This window comes from Entelurus aequoreus, linkage group LG02 (assembly GCF_033978785.1).
Source record: "Entelurus aequoreus isolate RoL-2023_Sb linkage group LG02, RoL_Eaeq_v1.1, whole genome shotgun sequence".
Lineage (NCBI taxonomy): Eukaryota > Metazoa > Chordata > Actinopteri > Syngnathiformes > Syngnathidae > Entelurus > Entelurus aequoreus.
In genome coordinates this window covers 50,650,724-50,676,584 of record NC_084732.1, presented here as the reverse complement: position 1 = coordinate 50,676,584, position 25,861 = coordinate 50,650,724, and the positions used below count along the sequence as shown (strand labels likewise).

At 37.3% G+C, this 25,861-nt stretch overlaps 1 protein-coding gene across 5 annotated transcripts in view; it reads right to left on the bottom strand.

Annotated features, from left to right (window-relative positions):
- sbf2 (SET binding factor 2) overlaps window positions 1–25,861 on the bottom strand; it is a 259,041-nt gene that overhangs the window by 210,868 nt on the left and 22,312 nt on the right. The window contains exons 1-2 of one of the 5 annotated variants that reach the window (XM_062028707.1): window positions 547–775; window positions 327–437 (exon numbers count right to left, since the gene is read on the bottom strand). The exons of 3 other annotated variants lie outside the window; for them this stretch is intronic. The gene's annotated coding sequence lies outside the window, so the exon portion shown is untranslated. Of the gene's footprint in view, window positions 1–326; window positions 438–546; window positions 776–7,858; window positions 7,972–25,861 lie in introns of those variants that run through there. One more of the 5 variants, XM_062028716.1, reaches the window with a different exon arrangement.

The following is a 25,861-nucleotide window of genomic DNA, read 5'->3' as shown; positions in this document are numbered from 1 at the left end:
TCAAAAGTATCAATACTTCAAGGATTCAAGGAACTTTACTGTCATACTAGTACACATGAAACACATGAGATGGCACAAAATGTAGGTTCCAGATTTAGCCCAAAAAGATTATGCACATAATAATGTAAACAGAACAATAAGACATAAAGAGAGTGTGTTACAAATACAATGATAATCAGGTTAGAAATCTCAAGTTAATAATGGACTCAGACATGAACTTTAACAGCCACATGAAGTCAATAACATCAGCAGCTTTTTACCACCTAAAAAATTGCCAAAATCTGAGAAATAATGTCCAGAGTAGATTTAGAAAAACTAATCCACACCTTTGTTGCCAGCAGGTTAGACTGTAATGGTCTTCTCACTGGGCTCTGTAAACATCTGCAGTACATCCAGAATTCTGCTGTTCGAGTAGGGCTGGGTGATATGGCTGAAAACTATATCATGATATAAGTTTTTTATATTGATCGGCATTGATAATTATTGATACTTTTTATGACTTATATAAGCCTTCCAATAAATACAGTAAAACAATTTCCAACTTACCAAAGGTGCTATTTATCAGTGGAGAGGGTGTCTGGTAGCCATGTAAAATGAGCGGCTATGGAAATAAAGTAATTAAAGTAGATTTGAAGGTAGTTGAAAATTTGAGACACAAGATGGCAGTAATGGTAGTAATGTATAAGCTATTAAACACTACAGAGTAGTTCTGGAAACTGCTCATTAAACCAGCACATTGGAAGTGCCAGAATGTTGCCGCACCGTCTGCATTAAAACAAACAAAGCTAAAGACAAGTTTCTGTTATTGAGTTGATATATCAAGATATTATAGTTACTCTTCTCACGCCATCCACAGCAAGACAGTAAGATGATTGGCTGTTAGTGTGTCTCTCCCATTACTCAGTGAATACTGTTAACTGATTGGCTGTTAGCGTGTCCCTCCCATTGTTCAGTGACACTTCCTGTTTGCTGGGTTCCCAATGAGCGAGTGATATCATGAAACAAATCTTGCTTCATAGTTCCTGGTATCTTCCGACCAAAAAATATAAATATATATCGAATAATTTATCGAACACATTTTATATTGATATCGATTATATGTCTATCACGATAAAATGTTGATATTGTTTTATCGGCTCAACCCTATGGTTGAGTCCTGACTAGAACAAGAACACATAACCATATTGATCTAGTGCTCAGGTCAATTCCCTTTGCTTAGAGAACAGACTTTACAACAGCTGGTCTCCTTCTGTTGCCCAAAGTCAAAACAAAACAAAGAGAGACTTTCAGTTTCAGTTTTATGCATCTAAAATCTGAAAACAATTTTATTTAATCATGCATATGACAACTAAAAGTATTTTATTTACACTCTTTGGTAGTAATTTGAATTATGATTGTTTTCATGATGATTGTATTTTATGATTTTAATTTGAAAGGATTATTTATATGATCATTAAATTTTTAACTACGTCCTCTTGTAATTTTATGTAAAGCAGTTTGAATTGCCTTGTGTACCAATTGTGCTCAATAAATAAACGTTCCTTGCCTTGTGTAGATTAATATAAATATATTATAAATATAATGGAATAAATAGAAAAAATATATGATAATACATTTCATTAGAAAAAATAATTATAATTTTTTGCTTTGACAATTCGTTTAATACAAATTTAGAAAAAAAACTGATTTATAAATTAAATTGAAATACGTGGCCATCTTTTCCACACAACTATTTACAATAGAGGTGTGTGTGTGTGTGTGTGTGTGTGTGTGTGTGTGTGTGTGTGTGTGTGTGTGTGTGTGTGTGTGTGTGTGTGTGTGTGTGTGTGTGTCGGGAACAGCACAGTAGCGATGAAGCAAGACAAGGGAAAAAGAGCGCAATGGATTGTGATCATTTCAAAGTGAAAAAGACAGACAATGAGATAACATGTTTGCACTGTCAAACAGAGCTGGTATTTGCATTAGTACTACACTGATGATGCAACATGTCACCAGAAAGAAACCTGTATTTACAAAGATAACAACCAGAAACTAGGTAAAAGTCTCTTTTGACATCGGACGCTGTTTATTTTTACACTTCTACAACTTGCTTACAATTCAGGGTTAAAATGTTTTACCTGCTTCAATACTTGAAGTCATTCAACTCACTCTGTCTCGTCAACACGTACGCGCAGGAGCGCGTGTACCCATAGAAAAACAAGAGAAGCGACAAACAATTTGTAGTCATGTTGTTGTTATAATAGAATATACTGTACATTCAATGATAGCTAACGTTAAAGGCCTACTGAAAGCCACTACTACCGACCACGCAGTCTGATAGTTTATATATCAATGATGAAATCTTAACATTGCAACACATGCCAATACGGCCGGGTTAACTTATAAAGTGACATTTTAAAATTCCCGGGAAATATCCGGCTGAAACATCGCGGTATGATGACGTATGCGCGTGACGAAGTCCGAGTAACGGAAGTTATGGTACCCCGTAGAATCCTATACAAAAAGCTCTGTTTTCTTTTCATAATTCCACAGTATTCTGGACATCTTTTGCAATTTTTTTAATGAACAATGAAGGCTGCAAAGAAGACAGTTGTAGGTGGGATCAGTGTATTAGCAGCGGACTACAGCAACACAACCAGGAGGACTTTGTTGGAGCGCTAGCCGCGCTAGCCGCCGACTTCACCTTGACTTCCTACGTCTCCGGGCCGCCAAACGCATCGGGTGAAGTCCTTCGTCCTTCTGCCGATCGCTGGAACGCAGGTGAGCACGGGTGTTGATGAGCAAATGAGGGCTGGCTGGCGTAGGTGGAGAGCTAATGTTTTTAGCATAGCTCTGTGCAGTCCGGTTGCTAAGTTAGCTTCAATGGCGTCATTAGCACAGCATTGTTAACCTTCGCCAGCCTGGAAAGCATTAACCGTGTATTTACATGTCCACGGTTTAATAGTATTGTTGATTTTCTATCTATACTTCCAGTCAGGGGTTTATTTCTTTTGTTTCTATATGCAGTTAAAGCAAGATGCTATCACGTTAGCTCGTAGCTAAAGCATTTCGCTGATGTATTGTCGTGGAGATAAAAGGCACTGAATGTCCATTTCGCGTTCTCGACTCTCATTTTCAAGAGGATATAGTATCCGAGGTGGTTTAAAATACAAATCTGTGATCTACAATAGAAAAAGGAGAGTGTGGAATCCAATGAGCCAGCTTGTACCTAAGTTACGGTCAGAGCGAAAAAAGATACGTCCATCGCTGCCTCTCAGGTCATTCACTGTAACGTTCCTCATCTACGAATCTTTCATCCTCGCTCAAATTAATGGGGTAATCATCACTTTCTCGGTCCGAATCTCTCTCGCTCCATTGTAAACAACGGGGAATTGTGAGGAATCCTAGCTCCTGTGACGTCACGCTACTTCCGGTACAGGCAAGGCTTTTTTTTATCAGCGAGCAAAAGTTGCAAACTTTATCGTCGATTTTCTCTACTAAATCCTTTCAGCAAAAATATGGCAATATCGCGAAATGATCAAGTATGACACATAGAATGGATCTGCTATTCCCGTTTAAATTAAAAAAAATCATTTCAGTAGGCCTTTAACTATTCAAATTATTATTATTAGCCAACGCCACCCAAAGCTAATGCGAGTGCACATGTAGGTAACTACGTCAATATGTCCTAGAATCTGTAAGAGGGCGGGAAATAATGCTTATAACACAATGGAGAGTTAGTGTCATCTGTGCAAAGGTTGCAAACAGCCCCTTCAGATGAACTTCAATGAGGAAACAGTATGTCGGTTAACAAGTTCTTTATAATTCAAAGTTGTTAGTTGATAGGCTCCAGCACCCCCCGCGACCCCGAAAGGGACAAGCGGTAGGAAATGGATGGATGGATAGTTGAACAAGATCTTGTAACATACAACGGCTTCCATGTAGGGCTGGGCGATATATCGAATATACTCGATATATTGCGGGTTTGTCTCTGTGCGATGTAGAAAATTACTATATCGTGAGTGTTAGAGTATACGTTCTCACACAGTTGCTTTTCGGGCATTACACTTCAGGCTCTTCTCTCTCTTTCTTGTCTCTCCTTCTCACAGAGACATAAAACAAGCGCACTTTCTTACATACGTCACATACTGTCGCACGTGCAACGTCATACGCTCTCGCCGAGCAGAGAGGTAGCAGAATGGGTAAAGTTAGCTGTGGTGCAAGCGGAGCCCTGCGAGTGGTAATACGAGAGAGAGAAGATGCGAATCTGGTAACAAATGGAGGAAGAAGAATTAATTCCCAAGAAAAACAGCACAGGGTCCATCGTCTGGCGGTGGTTTGGCTTCAAGCGGGAAGATGTTGAGCAGAAAACCGTAATATGTCAAGTTTGCGGCAAAAGCATTGCTACAAAAAGTAGCAGCACTACTAATTTGTAGCATCATTTGAGAAGTCACCCGCTAGAGAGTGAAGAGTGCTTGAAACTCTGCATGTCAACATCTCAGCCGGTGCCACACCGAACCAAATGCCGAAGCAACCAGCACTGACCAATTCAGCCTTACGTCTTCCATTTCCACATCAACAAAAAATAGTCAACAACAGAAGGAGATAACGTCCGCAATAACCTACCACATAGCAAAGGACGTACACTATTTGATTCCCCTATTATGCAGCTAAATTTTATTTTACAATTATTGAAATATCTTGTGTGACATCATGCACAAGAGTGCACTTTATTTGTTTTAAACTATTGTAGTGGCGTTGAGTACAAAAAGTGCACTTTAATTTAGTGTTGTTTTGATATGTCATCTTAGTGACATCATGCACAAAAGTGCACTAATAGCTTGTTTTAAAATGTCTCTGACAATCTTGCACTTTCTGTTTTGGAAATGACATGAATGTTTGTGCCACTGCTTAATAACTGTTTAATAAATACAGTTTTGGTAAATTGACTTAGTTGTGATTTCCCTCTCTGCATGAAAGTTTCAAATTAGCATATATTAATACAGTATGAACAAGAATGTTTTAATGTAGACCGCATAAAATCATCATACTGCTGTGATTATATGCATCAAGTGTTAATTCAAGGCTAAGGAAAAATATCGAGATATATATCGTGTATTGTTACATGGCCTAAAAATATCGAGATATTAATAAAAGGCCATATCGCCCAGCCCTACTTCCATGTATTATGAACAAAATTTGCACCTTTTTTTCACACCAACTTCCTGCCTCAGTTTTCGCAGGATCATGGGAAATCAACATTTTTTGGATAAACTATATTAACTCTACATCCTCCAATTATAGTCCTATATGTCCAAAAATGTGTACACATAAAAATAAATTAATATTAACAGCTCAGCATTAATCATACAAACATACAATTGAAATTAGCTGTTAAAGATACCGTAAATTCCAGACCATAAGCTGCTACTTTTTTTCTAGGCTATGGACCCTGCGGGTTATAAAACGGTACGGCTAATTTATGAATATTCTTCTTCGCTGACGGCCATAAAAGAAATCGTTTTCATAAAACACATATAAAACATTGAAATTGTGTGTTATTGTTTGTGCTATGGTGCCATCTTTTGGACGAGTTTGGTCACTGCAGGTGGTGCTGAGTGAATGGCTGCAGTGTTTCCTGCTGTTTATAACTTTGAACCAGAATCACAAGTGCCGTTCAGTCTTCTAATCATCCATAGCGTTTTTACTTGTATGGATTCTTTAATCATCATTCGATAGCTACGTTTGTAAGTTTTACAATATAACTAAAACAATTCTTAATTACTAAACCGTCCCGTGTGTGATGGCTGTGTATTTTCCTGCATATTTGTACAGGAAATCGTAATCTAATGAAGATAGCGTCATTAGCATGAGCTAATACCGTATTTCCTTGAATGGCCGCAGGGGCGTTAATTAATTTAAAACCTCCTGTCACTCCTGCGTTTACCGGAAACCGGCGGGATGGCCGTGCATGCGGTAATCATTTTAAAACCTCTTCTCACTCCGGCGTTTACCAAAAGGAATCCATAAAATTTAGGCGTGCGCTTTGAGTGTGATGTAAGCATACCATCATGAAAACCACATTTAATTAAATAAAACGTTGTTATGGTCTTACCTGTACTTATAAATGGAGTCCATTTGCAGCTCCTTCTGACCAAAAGCATCGATAACTTGTTTATAGAAGTCTTCCTTATTTTCTTTCTTCAGTTTTAAAAGTCTCTGTTTCTATGGAGATATTCCTTTAGTTATTACCTCCTGCTTCCATTGAAAGTCCAGTTTAGAAAACTGTTTTATTTTAGATACTGGTATGCAATCCTCCATCTGAAAAAAAATCTCTTGCTGCGTGTGTTCACTTCTTCTGCAGTACCGGAAGTCGCAAGAAGGATCACTAGCGCGGCAGCGCCCTCTACCACCAGGAGGCGGGAGTCATTTAATGACTTATACAGTATTTCACACACGCAGCTACGGTATATTAATAAAACATAGCTGCTTACTGTTCTCTTTAGCATACTGTACCGGTATTCAATAGCTTGGACCTTAAATCCTACTGAAAAGCTCTTTATCTTTTTTCCTTTGTGCGATTGTAAACTACTGAAAGCCGCTTCCTCCATTTTGAAAATGAGGACAGGTAAATCGTCACTCGTGACGTAACGAATTTGACCCGGTGGAAGTTCTAGCCATATGCTAAATATTTTGACTCGGCGAAAATTATAGACATGCGATAATAAAATTAATATTTTGCGAAACGAATTTGATCCAGCTTCAATAATAAACCGGCGATAAGGCCAAGCATGCGTTAATTATTTTGAGAAACGACTTTGACCCGGCAGTAATTCTAGACGTGCGAATACTATATTCCCTGCGCCAGTTCAAGGAAATACGGTATGCTAACACATTTACGAGTGTCTGTGTTAGTATTATTAACTTACAATGGCATTCTTTTTGTATTCAGTTTTGTAAATTCCTCAATAAATTCACCAAGATGTCACTGTGGAGTTATTGAGTATGTTTAATGGATTAAAAAGCTAGATGGTCCATGAGGATGACGTCTAGGGATGGGAATTGTTAAGATCTTTCTAGTTCCGATTCCACTTTTGATTCTGCTTAACGATTGAAGTTCTCTAACGGTTCTCTTTTCAATTCTTATTTGGAAAAAAAGATTAAAAAAAGGGTGGATTAGTATTAATTCCGTTTAGTTTTGATGTAACATGACCTTACAAAGCCTACAGTGAGGCACATTGGTAGCATAGAAGAAAAAAAATAATTGTTATAAATATAAGAAATTACTATTCTTCTGTAGAATTTATACTTGTGCAAATTACACAAGAATGTAACATACGTTAATTTATTACATGCAAAGTGACTTTGCAAGTAATGAGTTAATACCACAGATTAGTTTAACATTTGAATTTAATTGCTGACATGGATGGACTTTTACACCATTTTCTAATTGTATGAGTTTCACCAGTATAATTTAATCAGGGTTTCTACAGGTATCAGCAAATCTAATTTAATGCCTTTTAATGCCGCTTAAAAAAAAAGTTTAACAAGACCTCCAAACATCAATAGATGACGGAACCTGGGCAAAAATTGTGAAAAGGGTTCACTCGTCTTCAATGTACGCACGACACTCTGGTCCAATTTAAAGTTATACACCGGGTGCACTTTTCATAAGCAAAATTAGCTAACATATTTCCCCAAATTAACCCATTATGTGATAGATGTAAACTAGATAACGCAACATTAATACACATGTTTTGACTTTGTCCGAAGCTAAAGGAGTACTGAAAGTCCATCTTCGAAGCACTCTCCACAGTTCAAATTGATCCAAGCCCTTTAATGTCTGTATTTGGAATCATTCCTGAAGGGATGGAGCTACCTGTAGTTGCCTTTACCACCCTCCTCGCACGCCGCCTGATACTGTTGAAGTGGAAGGAGGCTGTCCCAACCTCAGTCTCCCACTGGATAAGGGATGTGCTATCAAACCTGAAGCTGGAGAAAATAAGGTAAACATTACGGGGCTCTGAAAACAAGTTTTTTCAAGTGTGAAGACCTTTTTTGATTTTTTTTTACCAATCCTTTACACAAGTGCAGGAATAGCCCTAGACACGTACCTGAATATGACTGCCGACGTTTCAGGCCTTGTCATGCTGCTTCTACAGTGTGTTTCAGCTTTCAATTACTTGGTCTCAAGTGCCTTGTATTGAACTTTTTTTTATTTTTATTATGGGTACTTTTGTACTCTTACTTTTGTTTTTGTTTTGTTTTGAGTGACAGCAGGGGTATGGGATGAAGAGGGTTTGGAATGTGTTGTTAATGTGAATGTGAAAATCAATAAAAAAGAACTACGTAAGAAAGAAAGAAAGAAAAAAGTTTAATGCCATAGTTATTATATAACAGGGGTCACCAACGCGGTGCCCGCGGGCACCAGGTAGCCCGTAAGGACCAGATGAGTAGCCCGCTGGCCTGTTCTAAAAATAGCTTAAATAGCAGCACTTACCAGTAAGCTGCCTCTATTTTTTTTATTTACTAGCAAGCTCGTCTCGCTTTGCCTGACATTTTTAATTCTAAGAGAGACAAAACTCAAATAGAATTTGAAAATCCAAGAAAATATTTTAAAGACTTGGTCTTCACTTGTTTAAATAAATTCATTAATTGTTTTACTTTGCTTCTTATAACTTTCAGAAAGACAATTTTAGAGAAAAAATACAACCTTAAAAATTATTTTAGGATTTTTAAACACATATACCTTTTTACCTTTTAAATTCCTTCCTCTTCTTTCCTGACAATTTAAACCAATGTTCAAGTACATTTATTTTTTTTATTGTAAAGAATAATAAATACATTTTAATTTAATTCTTCATTTTAGCTTCTGTTTTTTCGACGAAGAATATTTGTGAAATATTTCTTCAAACTTATTATGATTAAAATTCAAAAAAAATATTCTGGAAAATCTAGAAAATCTGTAAAATCAAATTTAAATCTTATTTCAAAGTCTTTAGAATTTTTTTTTACATTTTTGTTCTGGAAAATCTAGGAGAAATAATGATTTGTCTTTGTTAGAAATATAGCTTGGTCCAATTTGTTATATATTCTAACAGAGTGCAGATTGGATTTTAACCTATTTAAAACATGTCATCAAAATTCTAAAATTAATCTTAATCAGGAAAAATGACTAATGATGTTCCATAAATTGTTTTTTTAATTTTTTCAAAAAGATTCGAATTAGCTAGTTTTTCTCTTCTTTTTTTTCGGTTGAATTTTGAATTTTAAAGAGTCGAAATTGAAGATAAACTATGTTTCAAAATTTATTGTCATTTTTTTCGTGTTTTCTCCTCTTATAAACCGTTCAATTAAGTGTAAATATCATTAATTATTAATAATAACATAGAGTTAAAGGTAAATTGAGCAAATTGGCTATTTTTGGCAATTTATTTAAGTGTGTATCAAACTGGTAGCCCTTCGCATTAATCAGTACCCAAGAAGTAGCTCTTGGTTTCAAAAAGGTTGGTGACCCCTGTTATATAGAGTCAAAAGCTTACAATTGTCTGTATGCACACAATTGTTAGCATTTGACAATAGTAATGTTGAATAATTGAAAAGTTTACATTAACTGTTACTATCTAGTGAATTGAATTTTGTCTGAGAAATTATTGTTTATTTACTTTTCTGTAGTAGCCTCTGTGTTCTGACTTTGTGCATGGCAATAGACAATAGCCAAATAAAAGGTTCTGCCTGTCAAACATCACACGGTACCTTCAATAACATTTTTTAAAGGGGAACTGCACTTAAGTCCTCTAAATAAACATCAAATTCTGAATTAGTTGATCAAGAAAATAATAATAATAATAATAATAAAAATAAAGTATACCCAAAACCAGAAGTATTTTTATTAATTGCATCTCTTTAAAACATGCTGTAAAAATTGACATTCTCTGAAAGTATGACTTACAATAGCCACAAATTGGAGGATATGTTTTTTTAATCAGGATATAATTATTATTTTTTTAAAAGAGTTAAAAGGTTTTACGTAATTATAATCATATCAATCATCATCATACTAGGAATGCAAGCAATGCATGTGTTCGGAAATACAAACCCAGTTTCCATATGAGTTGGGAAATTGTGTTAGATGTAAATATAAACGGAATGCAATGATTTGCAAGTCATTTTCAACCCATATTCAGTTGAATATGCTACAAACACAACATATTTGATGTTCAAACTGATAAACATTTATTTTTTTTTGCAAATAATCATTAACTTTAGAATTTGATGCCAGCAACAAGTGACAAACAAGTTGGGAAAGGTGGCAATAAATACTGATAAAGTTGAGGAATGCTCATCAAACACTTATTTGGAACATCCCACAGGTGAACAGGCAAATTGGGAACAGGTGGGTGCCATGATTGGGTATAAAAGTAGATTCCATGAAATGCTCAGTCATTCACAAACAAGGATGGGGCGAGGGTCACCACTTTGTCAACAAATGTGTGAGCAAATTGTTGAACAGTTTAAGAAAAACCTTTCTCAACTAGCTATTGCAAGGAATTTAGGGATTTCACCATCTACGGTCCGTAATATCATCAAAGGGTTCAGAGAATCTGGATAAATCCCTGCATGTACGGAGCTAAGCCTGTGACCTTCGACCCCTCAGGCTGTACTGCATCAACAAGCGACATCAGTGTGTAAAGGATATCACCACATGGGCTCAGGAACACTTCAGAAACCCACTGTCAGTAACTACAGTTGGTCGCTACATCTGTAAGTGCAAGTTAAAACTCTCCTATGCAAGGCGAAAACCGTTTATCAACAACACCCAGAAACGCCGTCGGCTTCGCTGGGCCTGAGCTCATCTAAGATGGACTGATACAAAGTGGGAAAGTGTTCTGTGGTCTGACGAGTCCACATTTCAAATTGTTTTTGGAAACTGTGGACGTTGTGTCCTCCAGACCAAAGAAGAAAAGAACCATCCGGATTGTTATAGGCGCAAAGTTGAAAAGCCAGCATCTGTGATGGTATGGGGGTGTATTAGTGCCCAAGACATGGGTAACTTACACATCTGTGAAGGCGCCATTAATGCTGAAAGGTACATACAGGTTTTGGAGCAACATATGTTGCCATCCAAGCAACGTTACCATGGACGCCCCGGTTTATTTCAGCAAGACAATGCCAAGCCACGTGTTACATCAAGGTGGCTTCATAGTAAAAGAGTGCAGGTACTAGACTGGCCTGCCTGTAGTCCAGACCTGTCTCCCATTGAAAATGTGTTATGTGTTATGAAGTCTAAAATACCGCAACGGACAACCCCGGACTGCTGAACAACTTAAGCTGTACATCAGGCAAGAATGGGAAAGAATTCCACCTGAGAAGCTTAAAAAATGTGTCTCCTCAGTTCCCAAACGTTTACTGAGTGTTGTTAAAAGGAAAGGCCATGTAACACAGTGGTGAACATGCCCTTTCCCAACTACTTTGGCACGTCTTGCAGCCATGAAATGCTAAGTCAAATATCTTGTTTTTGCAGTGCATTCAATTGAATATGGGTTGAAAATGATTTGCAAATCATTGTATTCCTTTTATATTTACATCTAACACAATTTCCCAACTCATATGGAAACAGGGTTTGTAGATGATTGATTTAACCCTTGTGTGGTGTTCATATTGTTGTTACTCAGCCAGTGTTTGTGACTTGTTGCATTTTGTGGCTTTTAATGCCTCACAATTAAATACTTTTATGTTAAAATACTGAACAGATGTTTACCTTATCCCAAAAAACATCTGTAATGAAGTGCTTCGAGAGCATGGTAAAGGAATACATTGTCTCCAGACTTCCCCCCACATTCGACCCATACCAGTTTGCTTATCGCCCTAACCGCTCCACAGAGGACGCCATCTCCTCTGCACTCCACCTGAGCTTAGAACATCTCGAAGGAAAGGACACACGTGCGGATGTTGTTTCTGGATTTCAGCTCGGCATTCAACACCATCATCCCGGAGCACTTGGTGAGCAAACTGGCCCACCTGGGGTTCAGTACCCCCCTGTGCAACTGGCTGCTTGACTTCCTCACAAACATACCCCAGACTGTGAGAGTGGGCGACAACACCTCCAGTGCCATCTCCCTGAGCACCGGCTCCCCCCCCCCAGGGCTGCGTCCTGAGTCCGCTGCTGTTTACATTGATGACCCATGACTACTGCGCCAGGTCCACTACTAACCACATTGTGAAGTATGCGGATGACACAACAGTAATGGGCCTCATCCGTGACAACAACGATATGGACTACAGGGAGAAGGTGAAATATCTGTTTGACTGGTGCAGAACCAACAACCTGGTCCTGAATGTCGACAAGACCAAGGAGATCATTGTCGACTTCAGGAAGCACCAGTCCAGCAACGCTCCACTCTTCATCAACGGCACAGCGGTGGAGATGGTAAGCAGCACCAAGTTCCTGGGGGTGCAGATAACTGACAATATAACCTGGTCCCTACACACTTGTAAAAAGAGCTCAGCAGCGCATGCACTTTTTGCGTCGGATGAAAAGAGCACAGCTCCCTCCCCCCATTCTCACCACATTCTACAGAGGCACTATAGAGAGCCTACTGACCAACAGCATCTCTGTCTGGATTGGAGCCTGCAGTGCCTCAGACTGGAAGTCTCTGCAGAGAGTGGTGAGGACGGCGGAAAAGATCATCAGGACTCCTCTTCCTTCTATCCAGGAGATGGCAAAAATCCGCTGCCTGACCAGGGCTCAGAAAATCTGCAGAGACTCCTCCGACTCCCACCAAGGACTGTTTTCACTGCTGGACTCTAGAAAGAGGTCCGCAGCCTCCGTAGCAGAACCTCCAGGTTCTGTAACAGCTTCTTCCCTCAGGCCGTAAGACTCTTGAACGCATCATAATAATCCCCTCAATTCCCCCCAAAATTGGATTAACTGGCTGGAATATAAAGACAATATAACATACATACATAAACGTGGATGCCTATGCAAAAGTGCAATATATTTATATGTACAGTAATCTATTTATTCATATCTGCACCTTATTACTTTTTTATCCTGCACTACCATGAGCTAATGCAACAAAATTTCGTTCTTATCTGTACTGTAAAGTTCAAATTTGAATGACAATAAAAAGTAAGTCTAAGGTTAAGTCTAAGACCCACAAACACTGGCTGAGTAACAACAATACGAACGTTGCATGAAATTTTCTCTGCCAGTTTCTGCATCCCACAGGGATTCTTCTTTTGCGTTTCTGCACCTGCGGTTCCCACACAAGGTTGCAACATTGTTTGTCAACACTGTCTGCTTTCATTTTCTCGCACATTTGACCCTCTGATGTTCTGTGTACCTACACTCTGTCCTCCCCCTGTCTAGCCTGCTGTGTGTGTGTGTGTGTGTGTGTGTGTGTGTGTGTGTGTGTGTGTGTGTGTGTGTGTGTGTGTGTGTGTGTGTGTGTGTGTGTGTGTGTGTGTGTGTGTGTGTGTGTGTGTGTGTGTGTGTGTGTGTGTGTGTGTGTGTGGTACACAGAACATCAATTTCCACACTTAGCCCCGGGTCCAGTGGACCCGGACATCTTATATGTAATAGAAATGTGTAGGGGGGGGGTGTATGGTGTGTGTTCATTAAATATGTATTCTGATATATGTTCTTCACAGAAAATGAGCCAAAGCCAGTGAGTCTCAGTTTGAAAAATTAATTGTATCATTTTTCTTTTAATAAAAATCGAAAACGGGTCCTACAGACCCGAACACCACACAAGGGTTAAACATTTGAGAAAAAGACATGTCATGGAATTATATTTGGAAAAATACCAATAAGCCCCTTAGATGCATTAAAAATAAACTGACTCAATTAAACATACCGGTATTGAATGATTGTACATTACACCCTCTCAGTTGTTTAAAATGGGTACATCAGATAGCAAGTTATGTATAAAGTCAGGCAGCTGAAGGAACTCTTATTAATTTACTGTGGGAATGTGAGAGAATAAAAGAGTTGTGGTCCGTTGTGAGAAATGTCTTATTTGTCCATCCTCGGCCACCGTAGGTCACGTGTGGTGCCTGCGACGCGTGTGTTGCTAATGTTAGCCAAGCTAGTTTGCAAACTTAGTCGCTGCTTGATAACATTTGTCTAGCAGCAGACGAGAACTGGGGGTGCCTGCCTCGGAGCCAGTCAGAATCTGTCTCTCGTCATGCTCATCTAAATGAGAAGGCGTTAATTTCAATTTAACAAATAATAGCACTAAAATGATAGGTGTTAGTTAGTACCTGTTGTATTCAGATGACGTGCTGGCATTACTGCTGCTAGGATTGAATAGGAGCGGTTCAAAACACGACTTTCACTTATAATTATTGCATGCTGTGTGTTCAAATGTTTCAGCATATTGCTCATATGTCCTCTTTTTTTTTTTTTTTTTTTTTATTAAATCAACATTTCATTTTCATTTCATTTATTTATTTATTTCAGGCAATGACAAAGACGTACAAGTTGACAAAACATAATAATATAAATTAATATAGTGCATTATTGTCCAGTTTTGCCTGAAAGGGAGTGGGAAGAAGATAACTTATTTAATCCCACCCCCAGTTCTTCATTCAGTGATTATTCACATGAGTTTCACTCTCACTTTGTTCAAGGATTATAATACAGATGTTGTATCATAGTGGCATTACCACAGGTAACAATAATTATTACACTGTAACAATCATTTGTATCAACGATGTAGGAATAATGAATATACCAACAATGGTAATAGACATCATAGCAATAATGGTAATAGACAACATAGCAATAATGGTAAGGAAACATTGAGCACATGTTAACACTTTGAGACAGAGTATAGCAGTAGGTCAAATTAAAGACCCTCATCTCTATATTTGAACCAGACCCCATGTTTGTATAATAGTTTAAATCGATTAATAGTTTGGCATTGCTTGTGTTGTAAGTCCAGTTTGTTCCATAGTTTTACTCCGCATACAGACACACAAAAACGTTTACGAGTGGTTTGAGCTCTCAGCAATAAGAAATATCCAAAGCCTCTCAAGTTATGAGCTTGCACTCGTCTTATAAAAAAACGTTGTAGATTAGGTGGCAATAATTTGTTAAAAGCTTTATATAAGATTATTAATGTATTATATTTAACAAGGTCATCAAATTTGAGCAACTTTGATTGCATAAACAGATTATGAGTATGTTCTAAATAACCAACGTTGTGAATGATCCGTACTGCTCTTTTCTGTAATATGATCAGAGGATGAATTGTGTTTTGGTAAGTATTCCCCCATACTTCAACACAGTATGTAAGGTATGGCAGTACCAAGGTGCAGTATAGAGTACGGAGTGCATTTTCATTGAGGTATAGTTTTGCTTTGTTTATAATTGAGAGGCTTTTGGAGATTTTTGTTTTAATGTGTCTGACATGAGGTTTCCATGATAGTTTACTATCAATTATTACTCCCAAAAATGTATTCTCATTTACGATTTCAATTTGGGTACCATCAATACTTATTTTCTGTTCAGACGTTATGTTGCGATTTCCAAACATTACTATCTTAGTTTTATTTATATTCAAAGATAATTTATTTGTGTCCATCCATTTTTTTACTATGTTTAGTTCTGTGTTTACTGTATTTATGAGCTCATTATAGTCATCACTACTGTAGAATAAATTTGTGTCGTCTGCAAAAAGTATAAATTTCAGTATTTTGGATGTATTAAACATATCATTAATATATACATTAAACAGTTTTGGCCCCAACACGGACCCTTGGGGGAGACCACAAGCAATGCCAAGAGTATCAGATAAAAATTTACCCATTTTAACAAACTGTACCCTCCCTGTTAAATCACTTTTTAACCAGTCACCAGCCAGCCCCCTAATTCCATATCTTCCCATTTTATCTAGTAGAATTGAATGATTAATGGTATGAAATGCTTTCTTTAGGTCAATAAAAATACCAACTGCATATCTTTTATGCTCCAGTGCATTAGTAATTTCCTCAATAGCTTCAGTTATTGCCATTGAAGTTGTTCTTTTGGACCTAAAGCCATACTGACCGTCATTGATTATATGATGCTTCTCAAGAAAAGATTCAAGTCGAGAGCTAAATAGTTTCTCTAAGATTTTTGAGAACTGAGGCAAAAGAGAGATTGGTCTGTAATTGGTGAAAGCGTGTTTGCTGTCACTTTTGAAGAGCGGAGTTACTTTAGCGATTTTCATTTGACTTGGAAAGCAGCCAGTCTGGAATGATAAATTACATATATAAGTTAATGGTTTTACAATATTCAGGATAACCTTTTGAACCAATATCATGTTGATATCATGGCAGTCAGTGGAGCACTTACTTTTACACTTCCGCACAATGTTTGTCACTTCCTGCTCATTTGTAGCTGAGAGGAAGAATGACGAAGAATTCTGTTCAATAGTTGATCTTGTAACTCCATTGTCTGGGATATCAACAGCCAATTTAGGACCAACATTTACAAAAAAAACTATTGAACTTGTTTACTACATTACTCATATTATAATCTTCACCGTTTTCATCAATAAAGTAATCAGGATATGTCAACTTGGAATATCCTTGTTTTATTAGACTATTCAAAACATCCCAAGTTCCTTTTATATTATTTTTGTTTTCATATAGTTTTTTTTGACAATATAACCGTTTGCTTGTTCTTATAATATCAGTTAATTTATTTTTGTACTTCTTGTATTGTTGTTCGACTTCTTTTGTTTTTATTTTGATGAAAAGTTTGTGGAGATTGTTTTTCTTTTTACAGGCATTAATTATCCCTTTTGTGATCAAAGGGCTATTTTTATTTTTTCCTTTTATAAAATATTCTTTTACGGGGCAATGTTTATTATGCAGGGAAGTAAAGATGTCTAAAAAATTACAATAAGCACTGTCCACATTAGGTTCTTTGTATACTGAAGTCCAATCCTGAACTGCTAAACTATTGTTTAGGGCACAGATTGTTTCCTCAGTTGTTATTCGTTTAGAGATTTTTGCCATAGTGTCTTTGGTTTTCTTGAGATCAATCAATCAATCAATCAGCTTTATTGTCCATTCTTACATGTACAAGACACATAAGAACTGAAATTACATTTTCGGCACAATCCCGCTAAGAGCAGACATACGTTACAGGGAGACAAGACGGGACCGCCAACGGATCAGCCTCACTTAGGCGCTCCTCAAAAAGGTGGGAAAAAGGTGACATTGGGGGGAGGGTGGAAGTAAAAAAAAATATCAGTCTGAGGCTGGACCCTCAGGAATGGTCCAGACTGAGTCCGAGGAAAAAAACCTCACATAGCATGGCACACATAAACAAGGTACATTTAATCACAACAAACTCGCAACAAAGTCATCCAACAGGACCTTGGAGGCCAGCAGCTGCTGATTAAGCGCTGCTCAGCCCCCACAACCCCGGAGGAATAAAGCAGTGGTGAAGGCGTTGATTGGGGAAGGGTATATGCGTGCATGTATGCCCAATTAACTTGGGTGAGATGTTGGATTGTCTTTATGGGCCGAGGCCGGCCCCAAGAGTTCAAGAGTTCAAGAGTCCGACCCAGGTGCTTTTGAAGAAAAGGGAAAGGTCAAAAGCGTCCATCTTTGAGGAGTCCTCGGGGGAGTGTTTTCAAACAGCCTGTTCCTCAAGGCCATTCGAGGGAGTCAAATCGTAGATTAAGATGTTTTTTTTCTTCGAGCAGTCAAAACAATGACATTCCTGCTCTATATGCTGGCTCTGACAATTCCAATTTATTCTTTCTGTAACATCATCAAGATCGAATCTACCTTGCGATTCAAATCAGCAATCGCTCCAGTCTGTGATCCCACAGCACGACCCATTCCTTCCATTGCGTTGAACAGCCTGTTGGCCCCTTGAGTGGCTGCCATCGTCTTCCCAATTTGACGATACACCAGAGCAATGCCCAGCCCAATCAGCAAATGCCCTGCGATCACAGCTCCAAATAGGTAGATGTCTTCCACGTCCTCGATGGAAAGGACTGAGAGGCACATGATTCTCCAAGTATTCCAGGAATCTCTCACGTACCCCGCAGCAATGGTTCCATCAGGGCAGCCAGGCTCCCCCGAACCTCTTTTCCTTGTCGAAAAGACTGTGTCAATTGCGTCGAGAGTCCAGTTGATCAAATTCATTTTGATGTTTAGATTTGAGGACAGCTCAAGAAAAGAGGCTTCAAAATAGTTCAAACAAGACAAAAACAAAGAGAGCAAGCAGGGAGGGAAGGAGGGAGCGGAGAGAGATGCGACCGCCCTCACCAGTGGCAAGACAGAAAGAGGACATGTGACAGTCATATAAAGTAAAAACAGGTAAATGGTCAGTGATGTCACATATAAATAGGCCACTGGTGACTTGATTTCCCATAATGTTTGTAAAAATGTTGTCAATGATTGTGGCACTAGGTGTTGTTATTCTGCTTGGTTTGGTTATGGTTGGATATAGAGACAGGCTGTACATAGTGTCAATGAAGTCATCAACATGTTTTTGCTTGGTTGAGTTTATCAAATCAATGTTAAAATCACCACAGATAAATATGGTTTTTTGGTTCACAGAGGAAAATAGTTTACCCATCCACTCATTGAAAGTTTCTATGCTTGAACCAGGTGCCCGGTATACACAGCTCATGAAGATATTTGTCTTTTTGTCATTTAGGATTTCCACTTTTAAACATTCAAATAATCCATCGACTGCTATGGTCATGTTTGTTAAAACTTTAAATGTAACAGATTTATGAATGTACAATGCGACCCCTCCTCCTATTTTATTTATTCTGTTTATGTATGTTAATTCATAGTCATTCAGACTAAAATCAATACCTTTATCACTGTTGAACCAGGTTTCAGTGATTGCAACAATGGTAAATGGATGACTAAATTCTTTCAAGTAATCCTTGATAGCCTCAAAGTTAGTGTACATGCTTCGACTATTGAAATGTATTATAGATAGACTATCTTCTGATTTTACACTGTTTTTATATTGTTCGCGGGTAAAATAATTACAGTTTTTAACAATCGTAGAGAAAAAATTATTATCAGGGTCTATGTCCATATCAGTCTCTGTTGTGGTGTGCTCTTGATACTCACACATGTCCAGTTCTTTTTGTTGATGTTGGAGGATCTTCTGTAACATGTCCATATTAATACTTGGTGTGGTCTGTGTTCTTGGTGTGGGTAGCATTGAGATGATGTAAAAGTCACAAGCTACATTGATACCAAGTACTGCATCAATGTCAATACTTATCAAGATCTTCTATTTTCCTTATCACCAAGACTTTTGCTTTCTCCGGCGTCCCATTTAGTTTGATGAAGATCTTACAGTTCGTTACCCAGGTTTGTTGAATCTTGCTTTGCCTTTTAAGTTGTCGTGCGACCCTTGCGATGTCAGCAATTTTTTTGGTCAAGTGTTCATTGATGAAAACATCTGCTCCTTTGAGTTTGCGTCCTTGCCTTAATAGTGCGTACATAAAAAAACAAGATACACTTACAACCAGAGCACCAACCCAAAAAACCTCCTTCCCCCATCAACACTCATCCACACCCATTCACACAAAAGGGGCCGTCTCTTTCCATTATTAAACTTCTGGTTCCTACAATATAGAACAATACAGTCTGCAAGGGATACAGTCGTTGAAGCACACATGATTGTGTGTGCTGCTGGTCCACTAACATTTTAATTAATTACATTTTTTATGTAATTGTTTTTGTATTGTTTTACTTTCTTTTTTATTCAAGAAAATGTTTTTTAATGATTTATCTTTTTATTTTTATTTTTTTTAAAAAGGACCTTATCTTCACCAGACCAGGTTGTGAACAAAATCAGATTATTTAAAAGGGTTCTCAAAACCAGGTCCAGTTCAGATCATGTCCAGGTCGGGCTCAGCAACACACACCTTCACCCATGTACACTGAAAACCAGGGAACACAACAGATTGCATACAATCCACAAACAAAATTACATTTTCAAAATAAGCACCCATGTACAGTCCAGATCACGTCCAAGTCGGACTCAGCAACACACACCTTCATTTATGTACACTTAAATTAGGGAACACAACAACAGATTGCATATCATAAATAAACAAAATTACATTTTCAAAATAAGCCTTTGAGGACTTCCCATCTTTTTTTATGTTTTTTGGCATCATTATCGTTTTCAACCATATAACTTTCTAAAGTTAAAAAATACTGAATAAATGTTTTAAAGAAATAAATACTAAGTGAATATCTGTTCTTGGCCTTGAAAATAAACCTTTTACTGAGCACTATAACCAAATTGACCAAATCATGACTGTCAATGAACTCTCCTAAAATAACAGAAACCACATCAAGCTTCATAAACAAACCAATCTTTAAACACATTTTTCAACTTCCACCCAAAACGAAGACACAATATGACAATACCAAAACAAATGCAGGGTGGATTCAGACTCCTGACAACAAAATCGGCAATCATCTGACTCTGTCATATTCCATAGTTTTAACATTTTTCCCGTGGGTAAGAAGTTATAAATAATTTTAATTTGAAAATAACGATTTTGCACATCGATGGTAGTTTTGTAGATTAATTTGAATATGGCATCCCACGGCAACGGGCAGTCAAAAAAGTCCTCCCATTTTCAATATGTGTTATATGGGGCAGCCTTCAAAGATTTATTTATTAAATAAAAATTATACATTTTTCTATTTATTTTAGTTCCTTTTTGCCAACCAGAACTTCTTATTAGAGGTTTACAAACTAATAATTTAGTAGTTCCATAATTAATTATTTGTTTCCATCTTTTCCCAATTACTCCAGTTAGTTGATTAAATGAAAAGCTTGAACCAGCATCACCATACATAGTTCTAAATTCATCATAGTTCATAAACTTACCATTCTCATTGATAATGTTATTGACAAAAATGATTCCTCTTTCAAACATATTTTTCCAAAAGAAAGGTTTTCCATCTATTACAGTATTAGAGTTCATCCATATTATCTGCTGCAAAATGTAATCTCTTTTTTCTGGCACATAAAATTGAAAACACCACCATGAGTGGATTGTTTCCTTTATGAACCCCGCCAAGTTTCCCAGCAGACTCTCTACATAAGGAAAATGGGAGGGGATCACATGTAAAAACGGATACAATTTATTTTGATACAGTACATGTTTTTTGTCCAACAAGACACTTGTGTACCTCTCAGTTTTTAAATACATCTTTGGAACAATTGATGCTTTTAAAGACAGACACATAGCTTCAAGGTTAAGAAGTTTCAGGCCCCCATATTCATATTCATTGTACAAAACCTTTCTTTTAATCTTTTCTGGTTTGCCGTCCCAGACAAAATCGAAGACCCTCTGCTCATAAACCTTAAAGTTTTGTGATTGAGCTGGTAATGACAAAAACAAATAAATAAATTGAGGAATAATTAACGAGTTGACAATAGATATTTTACCATTCAAGGTTAAGGATTTCCCTTTCCATAATTGCATAATTTTATCCAGCTTTCTAAGTCGATTATCATAATTTACTGAGCCTAGATCTTCCAGATTCTCTGGGACAACAACACCAAGTATGTTAACTGGTCCATCTGTCCACCAAACAGGCACTTTGCATTCCATTCGAAAGGATATTCCCTTTATATTTCCGATCCTTAATATTTTACATTTATCATAATTAAGCTTAAGATTGCTGTGAAAATACGTCCAAAAGATTAAGAAGGTTTCGCAAACAATGAGGATTGGGGCTTATAAAGAAGCTTGTATCGTCTGCATACATTATTTTACTTTCAATATTATTATTACTGAACCCCTTCAATATTCTTATTCAATCTAACTTTAATCGCCAATATTTCCATAGCAATAATAAATAAGTATGAAGACAAAGGGCATCCTTGTTTTAGACCTCTTAATAGAGGTATTGTCCCAGAGATGTATCCATTATTGATAATTCTACAGTTGGTTTTATTATGTAGCGTCCTGATCCAGTGTAATAAGGAGTTGCCAAAATTTTAAAAAAATAAGCTTTTACAAATAAAATCTAAGCTAATTTTGTCAAATGCCTTCTCTAGGTCGGCCACAAAAATTAATCCTCTTTTATTTTCCATTTTATAATTTTCTATAATTTCTAATAACAGTCTAATATTGTTTCCTATGTTTCATCCTTGTAGGAAACCTGATTGATCTTGGTGAATAATATTTGGCAAAACAGACTTAAGTCGTGTAACCAAACATTTTGCCAGGATCTTAGGATCATAACACTGAAATGTTATTGGTCTCCAATTTTTTAGATAAACTGGGTCTTTATACTGACCATTTATTTCCTGTTTCAATAATAAAGAAATAAGACCTTCTGTTTGAGTGTTAGACAAAAAACCTGCTTTATATGAGTAATTAAAACTAGAAAGCAATGGTTTCTTAACCTCTTCATAAAATACTTGATAAACCTCAATAGGTATTCCATCTAATCCTGGGGTTTTCCCTGGATGAAAAGATTTTAACAGCTTCCACAAGTTCTTCCTCTCTAATGAGGCCTCCACATGAATGGCTTTCTTCTGAATTCATAATTTTCTGGAAAAAAAATTGTAGTTTCAGGAGGGATTACTGGATTAGAAAAAATATTTTTAAAGTAATTTTCCATTTCTTTCAACAGTGTGGTGTGTGTATCCAATACCTTTCCATTTGTTTTAATAATCTTGGAAATGTTCTTTTTAGAACGATTTTTTGTTTGGATATTTCAAAATAATTTTGAACACTTCTCACCTTTTTTCATCCAGATTGCTCTGTTACAGTCATAATTTTTCAATAATTGTTTTTCAACTAAGTCTGCTAACTCCTCTTGTTTGGCTGTAAAGGAATTCAGTTGCTCACTAGTTAGATTATCATTACTATCAATGTTTTTTTTGTAAATCCTCAATTTCTTTCTTTAATTCCTGTTCTGCCATTTTAAGTTGTTTTTTTTCCCATGAAGCGTACGCAACTTTTGAAGGCTTCCCAGACTATTTGGGGATTTGATGATCCTACATTATTTTAAAAAAAAGTCAGTAATAAATTGCTTTGTTTTTTCAATAAATTCATCATCCTGTAGAAGCATTTGATTAAACTTCCAATATCCGGGCCCACGTGTATTATCTTCAATTGCATTATTTAATCCTATACAATTATGATCAGAACCCAATTTATCATTAATTGATATTGCAGTCACTTTGTTTAGCAATGAAAATGATATCAAAAAATGGTCAATACGACTTGCCTGGTTTTGTCTTCTCCATGTATATCGTACTAACCTAGGATTTTTGAATCTCCAGATATCAATTAAATCGAATGCATCCATAACATTTTGAATCTTTTGTAAAGATTGAGGATGACAATACATTGAAAAATTCCCTTTTCGGTCCAGAACTTTATCAAAGGCAACATTAAAGTCCCCCACAGTAATAATTTCCCCTTGTTGTTCTTGCAACATGTCACTTATTTCTTCAAAAAAGGAAGGTTCATCAACATTTGGCCCATACAGATTCAAAACACACATCTTTTGACCTGAATAACCATATTTAATATTAACCAGCGTCCTTGTGAGTCTTTTTCCATAAAGTTAAATTGAAAATTAAAAGTTTTTTTTAATCAAAATCATAACACCTTTTGAATTTCTGTGACCATGTGAAAAGAAAATTGGACCATCCCATTTTTTTCTCCATGTTTCTTCATCTAAATGTGTTGAATGCGCTTCTTGAAGACAGAAAATATCTTGGTTTTTTTTCCTTCAGCCACATAAATATAAGTTTTCTTTTTCTGTTGTCTGCAAGACCATTGCAATTATAACTAATTATTCCAACTTCATTATCGTTCCTATAAACCATATAATCTGAGTAAATTCATTATATATTTTATTGATTCTCTTAATACCATAAATTTCATAGACATGAAAATCTTATAACTAAAAACTGCAGTATCACCTGCTATTTCCGAGGAAACCAATATCCCCTCTAATAAACCCACAGACACACCATTCACACCACAGCACACGAGACAAACAAACACATACCCCCCCAAAATACATTATTCGCTGACCGTTTCCCAACATCTAACTACATTGTCCAGTCCCAGAATAAAGTAAAAAGCTCCAAAAACAACATTTTAATTCATAGCCGTCAAGTCGTCACCATGGCGATGTCGCAATGACGCAATCACTGCGCGACATTGTTATTGTTCCTCACATGCTTCTGTACAGCTCACCGTTAACGTACAGTTTATCCACAACAAGACGAGCTTGTTGTCCTTTCTGCCTAAAGGACTTCATAATTGGAATTAACTTACGTCCTTTCTCGACCACCTCGATTGGGTATTGGCTGGTCATGAAGAATTTAGTACCTTTCAGTCTTCTGGAGAGAGCAAGCACTCCGTCTTTGCATTTGGAGTTAGTAAACTTTACAAGCATCATCCTCCTTGCGTTTTCCAATCCTGTGTGCTCGTTCCATCTGGATCCTCTTGACTTCTTCTCCGGGATGTCGAGTTGCTCCTTCAGAAAGGCTCTGACGAGGTTCTCCGCGGTGCTGTAAGTTTCTCCTCCATCTCCACTAATCCCCATGATCAGCAGGTTGTCCCACATGCTCCTGCAGCGGAGTTCCAACAAGTCCGCCTTTAATTTCTCGTTCTCCGTTGTAAATGGTAAATGGTAAATGGGTTGTACTTGTATAGCGCTTTTCTACCTTTTTTAAGGAACTCAAAGCGCTTTGACACTATTTCCACATTCACCCATTCACACACATTCACACACTGATGGCGGGAGCTGCCATGCACGGCGCTAACTAGGCCCATCAGGAGCAAGGGTGAAGTGTCTTGCTCAAGGACACAACGGACATGACTAGGATGGTAGAAGGTGGGTATGGAACCAGTAACCCTCAGATTGCTGGCACGGCCACTCTCCCAACTTCGCCACGCCGTCCCCGTTGTCAGTCTAGTAGTTTCAAGTTTCAGGCTTGTTAACTCAACTTTTAGCGTTGTCTGTTCCTTTTTTATCTCCACCATTTCAGCGTGATTGTACTCGACTGATTTTTTCAGCTCTGAGACGTCAGTTTTTAGTTCATCCAAAATGTCCAGTTTTCCAAGTTTTTCAACCATAGCTTGCAACATTTTTCGATCGTCTGGAGTAAACGTTGCATTTTCGTCCAAATCACTAGAGGACAATTGATCACGGACGCGTTTAGATTACTTGGATCCGCGTTGTGGCATGGTTGCAGGGGAACAATGGGTCACTCGGCGTTCGAGGCACCTTATCTTCAGCCAAATCACCCTCATGAGGAGTATATATCTCACCAATTGCAGAGAGGTGGATTTATATAACGAAAACGACTTCAAATCTTGTGTCACTGGCGCTTTTATGCCATTTATAACATTACATACTGGGACTTGTGTAGAGACGGTCTCAGCGTATGTCCTCCTTTTGATGAACTAGCAGCCTTATACATAAGTATTACAAGTAACGCTGTTGCAATCTTTTCTTGTAAAATGTAGTCAACTGTAAAGCATTTGTTGCGCCCGGACTCCGCCATTTTGAGATCTGACGTCACTACGCGACGTCATCCACACCCAGAAGGATCGATAAGAGAATTGTTTGAATAAATGGCAAGCGATTCCAAGGAATTGATACACTGGGAACCAGTTCTGAAACAAGAACAGTCGGTTTTGCTTGATCATCTTTTTCACTGCCGTGTGACAGACACAGTTTAGAAACAATTAAGGTATGTAAATAAACATTTACAATATATTTGTGTAAATAACTCATTTAAACAACGTATATACATGCGGCTTATAGTCCGGTGTGGCTAATAAATGAAAAAAGATTTTCTTCCATAGTCCGGAAAATACGGTATGTTACACCACGGACC